The following is a 5,993-nucleotide window of genomic DNA, read 5'->3' on the forward strand; positions in this document are numbered from 1 at the left end:
TCTCCTATAAAAAGCAGGCCCTACCAGCCACAGATACTTTAGGAGAAGTATTTATTGTAGAGAGGGATTCTTCAAAGTACCTCAGAAGACTTGGAAGGCAAAGATCTGCCAGCTGCATGGGCTTCCTGGCAAAGGTTTCTGTTGGCTTGGAAATCTTCACGGTCCCCTTATTTCACTGTGGCTTGGAGCTCCGTGATGGTGAGGGAAGGTGGGCCTTCCCGTAACGTTTTTAAAAATTCTGATGGAAACTGTTATGTTGCAGAGAGCTGCAAGGCCCGCATTCATCAGAGAATCAAGAGAGGGCAACTTAATAGTGACTGAAGTGGTATGTGTATGCATATATGTGACAGCAGTGGAAGTAACACTGCACTGGGTCTAGGTAAATACCTGTCGAGGGGGATGAGCTTTTGGAGGAGGGGGCACGGGACGTTTAAAATGATGTCCAGTACTACATGCATAAAAGCAGAGTGGAACGGGCCTGGGAGAAAGAGAGCTATGAGCACTGAAAGCAGAGGAAGTGTAAATAGCAGTACAAGAGGAGGCTAAGAGTTAAATAAAGAAATAGTGGTAGGAAACAGGGATGGGAGAAGAGGAAATTTCTTTTTGGTATCTGTTTTTCCCTGAAATAAACAGGTGATGTATCCATTAAACCCACATTAATTTATACTCCAGGGATTACTGCTAAGTGATAATATCTACACACAGTGTTGCTAATCTATCTCCAACATCTTCCTTTTTGTAGAGCAAGAACTGTAATTCATTGTTTTTTACTGTATTTACTTGACACTTTGGAATATATTGTAGATAACGAGTTGTGAACAAGGAGTGCTCAGTATGTTAAAGACGATGAAGTTTTAGGTCAGCCACTCATCAGGAAAAGCTCTATTTTGCATTTGCCGTGACTATTTCTTGCCATAGATAGATGCGAAAAGATGTCTACAAATAGTCTCAAAATAATGAGGAACTGATAATGCTGAAAATATGCAGCCAATTCAAAAGGTTTGCGTCTGAACAGTGTGTTTCCCGTATGTGTCATGGCAAGTTTTTCCCCTGAGGTCACTGTTTTGGACAGAATGATTGACCTCTACTGCAGAAGACAGGTTTTAAATGTAAATCAGCCACATACGCTGCTTTCTGGTTTCTAGGTGTAAAAAGAGGTTACTGGTTTTTCCTAACATGATATAAGGTGATGGATAAACCGAACCGGAAAGAACTTTTAATGTCATCAAGTTTTGTGCCTTAATACTGCAAATTCCATGCCATGTAATTACTTTCATTAATTTAGTGACCTTTGTGTTTAAAGCAGTCAGGAAAACTGTGAAAGACATAATTGATCTAATGGTTGAGATTTTTCTCTTTTCTAGCCTAAATTCCCTCACAGCCAGCTAATACCCGTTTGTTTGGGTTTTGGTTTTTTTTTTTTCTTTTGTCAGCATTATCCTTTAGCATTAGTTCTTCAGAGCTGTGTATGCCTTGGCCCTACTTGTAACAATTCTTTTGTTTAGATTTAACACACACACCCCAAAAAACCCAACAAAACCCCCTTATAGTCAGCTCTTTGTTTTCCTGTTCAATCTAGGGGTCCTTTTCTGTACCAATTCTAGTTTAAATAACTCTTTCTTGAAGACAGTTGATGAGTGTGATATGCATTGATCCAGAGAATGTCTTGTACAATTATATTATTTTTCTTGCTTGCTGTGTCCTAAGGTCATATTAGATTCTCCTGTGGCTGGGTCACATTGATAGGTCATAGTCTTTTTATGATCAACTTTCCTTTCCTCCGCATCCTTTCTTCAGATGCTTTCCATGCATGAATTCCAAGTTAACCAAGTAAATGAATTTCTTTTTATACTATTGGATTTTGCTGCTTCTCCTACTGCAGTCTTCAAGATTGCCATCTCTCTGATAACTTCATCTTCCTCTTTATTAAAGATAGTGTCACTTGCTCACTCCTATTTGTGTCCACGCCATTGATGAGAGTACTAAATAAAATACTTCACAAGAATAATCCCCGAGGAACTCGAAATAACCTGTTTCTTACCAGGTGTGTTCCCTGTCACTGCTGTCGTTTTCTTTCTCCCTTCAACCCCTTAATTCCTTGCATGTTTTAAATTCTGCTGCTAATCCTCACTTTCTGACTTACTACTGGCTCTAATGTGACACCATCTGTAATGCTTTCCTGAAATCCTGTTAGATAAGATTTTCTTTGTACCTCACTTCTGTTGTATTGAAAATCTATTGAAGAAAAGCTGTCAGGTTAGCCTAGTGTGATCCATAGCTGGCAAAATCGCATTGTGTTAGATCTTGTTTTCCAGGTTCAACTAGGTTTTTAGTTATTTTTTTCTTGCAAAATTTGTTCCAGACTTTTCATGCTTTTGAAGACGGTCTGTTGGAAAGTGGATCATTTTTGTGTGTGTGTCTATGTGTGGGGTTTTTATCTCTCTTTGAGTGTGTACCTTCAAAGGGGCAGTAGCATTAATGAGAGTTAGCTCCAGGAATAAATGCATTGCAGACTGCAAGGCTCCTGAGTGTAAAAGTTAATTGGTGTTGGAAATTAGTTTTTAGACTACGAATAACAATGCTAAGCCACTTAAGTATATCTAAATAAACCTGAGATTTACTCATATTAAATAATACTGGACCAGGATTTTTTTTCCTGTGTGTAGTACAAGTGATTCAAATGAAATTCAACAGACATAGCTGAAAAGGCAGAATTTTATCTGATTAAGTTTCATCGGAGCCATAGCACACTACAGGGAGAGCACTTCTGGAGAATTTAAAATTTTGCCAAAGGTTAAGGAGCTTTTGTGTATCCCTAGAACACTTCCACTTGTTGTAGTGAAAGTTGTCATAGTAACATTAAGAAAACCTAAAAGTCAGGTTTTGTTTTAAAATTGAAGCAGTTGAAAGATAATATTGAAATTATTACTGGAAGTCTGCTGCTTCCCAACTCCCCCCCCCCCTTTCAGTTTTCTTTACACATTGCGTCATAGCATTTGATACTCAATGGAAATATTTCTACCTTAAATTAGAGCGCACAATGCCAAGGGTATTCAGTCGCAAAAGATTTTGATTCTGTGTAAACATTAATTTAATAATGCAAGGCAGCTGTGAATGGTATTAACTAATTTGCTGAGTAGGAATAATTGATGGAAGGTGGATTTTAATCATATTCTTTAACTTTCTGGAAAAATAGTTCTTCTCATGCAATGAACCAATGTCAATCCCATGATTATGGGATACTCCCAACAGGTTTGTGCTGAGTGCTCCATTAAACTATAAATTATATATTCTGTGAGATGGAATTTGGGAAGGGAAACAACTGTGAGTACATCTTTTGGGTCTCCTACGATAGCTGATCAAATAATTCTCATTGACCAGACACTCCCTTCCACAGGGAATGTACATATTCAATGAAAGAACAGTGCAATCTGCTGTAGGTCAAAAAATCAACAGGCTTCATTACAGCCCACTCTACTTAGGATTCTATTTAGCGTCCCTTTCATGGACTTTTGAACAATTTTACAGACTTTTGACTGCTGTGAGGTTTTTAATTCATTTAGAGAGGCTTGAACTTAAACCAATTAATTTCTCCTTTTTTTCCAGAGTTAGAAGAAAGAAGTGACATCATTAAAACTGGACTTGTAGTTACTGTTGTATAAGCATTTTTTACAGCTTTCATATAGCTGATTTGCTTCTGATTTGGTATTCTAGTAGGTAGATTAGCAAAGAGCATTTCAATTTGTGCTTCTTATGCTGTCATTTATTTTATTGCAACTTGCTCTGCCACCTGATGTACTGTGAATTGATCCCATTGAAAAGGTGGGATGCCTGCAAAATTAATTGGTATCCGTCTAAGATTCTGTTAACTTAAACGCTTATTTTGTGACCTAAATCCATATCTTAGGGTTTAATTAAAATAATGGCATCTGCTGGTTTTCCTTGTTATCTTGAACCAAATCCAAATTTAATGGACTTTCTGGAAGAGAAACAGGCACTATTCAGACAAAAATAAAACAAACCAACCAACAATGCAATGTGATGTTATAAACATAGGCCGGTACTTATTTGACAACATGCATTTCTGGCATGATAAGAATGGATGTCAGTGTTTATCTAGTGAATAGTAGAGACAACATTTATATGTAAATGTTGAAAAAAAGTAAGTTTCCAATTCATCATTTATATAAATGAATTTTAAATCCACAGTCCTCAAATTTGCTGAAATGGAAGGGTTTGGATTTGTTTTTTTAATTAAATCAAAAAAATTAATTCAGACATTTTAGAATAGTTTTCTAAAGTATAAGGAAAAAACAATGCCTTTTAAAATGAAGCATGGCAATTGCTTTTGCTTTTGTATTTAATTACTTTATTCTGCATCTCGCTTTGAGTTTCTACATTTCTTCTTTTCACTATTCATAGAGATATACGTTAGGTTTTACAATAAATGGAAAGTTGGCTTGATGTACAGTCTTACTCCTCTTGATTAATATCTCTGCATATTAATCTGTCTCGGAGTTTGGTTCTAATAGCTGCTTTTCCCAAGAATGACATGAAAAGGTGATAATGTTCCTTAGCGATAGAAACACTGTGGTTATAGGAATAGCTGTTACTAGAGTTGGTTGGTACTTCTGTGCTTAGAGGTAGTTTGAATATTAATTTTTAAGTGATGACATTATGTTGGTAATATGAGTAATTTAGCTACTAGTATTGTTCAGTTAATGTATGGCTTTTTAACGGTGCTAAGCACCTCCTAGCATCCTTTAGAGAAAAGTTGAGTCTATTTTCAGCTGTAAGTAATTCATTGCTTGTTGTTTGACGCTGTTACTGTTCTGATGTGTCATTTTTTGATACATGAGATCTGGATTTTACTTCAGTTAGCCACTAAGTCATAGATATATTAAAATGTGTAATTTCACTTGAAATGTATTATTTGATAGTGTCTTATGAGAAAGAGTCAAGTCATTTTGTTACGTTTGAAATAAAAAGGCCATAAAAAGGTAATACCATATTAGTAGGGGTCATTAAATGTATGTCTGCAACGAGAATATTTTAGGGTGATAATAAGTGTTGCTTCTGAGCCACGTGCGTGAGAAAGAGTGGCTGTAGGCCTGTGCTGAACTCTGTGGCTTCTTTGTTGTGCTTCCGTTTGTATAGAAGGCTCTGAGTAGGATAAGCTTTGCATGTGGGGTTTCAGCTTTGTTTCTGAAGGAGAGTAGGGGTTTACAATCATCTGTTGCTGTCTGTAAGTATCTGTTAGTTCCTTCCTAGTAATTTCTGAACCTGTTCGACAGGTCCATTCAACTTGAAAGGACGAACTGAAATCTTAGAGACGTGAAATTGTTACATCTTTACAAAAAGTATTTTTCTTTTCTTTTTTCCTCTCCCACATCTCGCAGGTAGTCTCTTTTGTGAGTCTATAACATTTGCACCTGGATTTTCAGTGGCTGTTGGAATGCAACTGTCTAAAAGTGTACCTTTTTGTGATTTAATGTCAGTTTTACTCTTTTCAGCTGTACAGGCTCAGAGTTGTGAAACTGCATAACAGAACATGCAGTAGAAAGCTTTGATTTTGGAAATGGCTCTCATGATTCATCTTTTGATATGATATGAGTTTTCTTTACTGTTATTTGCTATGGTATCTGGATGCTTTAAGAAATGTGGAGTGACTTGAATATCAGTAGGTCAGAGTTCCTTCATGTTGTCTTCTGTAGTGAAAGGAAAACCTGTGTACTCTCTATTGATCATGCACACTAAAAATTTACCTTGAATGAATTTTATTGTAAGTGGATCTGCTTTGCATTGTGGACTATGCATCTTTGTGAGGGTATCTTGTGAAATAGTCTGTGTACCTCTGCAGGAATTAATGTGCCTAGTGTAGAAGCATAAGGTGTGGTGGCATTTCCTGATGAAGCTAAGCTATAAGGATTTCTTTTGTCTAGATTGGTGTGCTGGTTTTGGCTGGGGTAGAGTTAATTTTCTTCACAGCAGCT

This window comes from Aptenodytes forsteri, unplaced genomic scaffold (genome assembly GCF_000699145.1).
Source record: "Aptenodytes forsteri isolate BGI_AS27 unplaced genomic scaffold, ASM69914v1 Scaffold181, whole genome shotgun sequence".
Lineage (NCBI taxonomy): Eukaryota > Metazoa > Chordata > Aves > Sphenisciformes > Spheniscidae > Aptenodytes > Aptenodytes forsteri.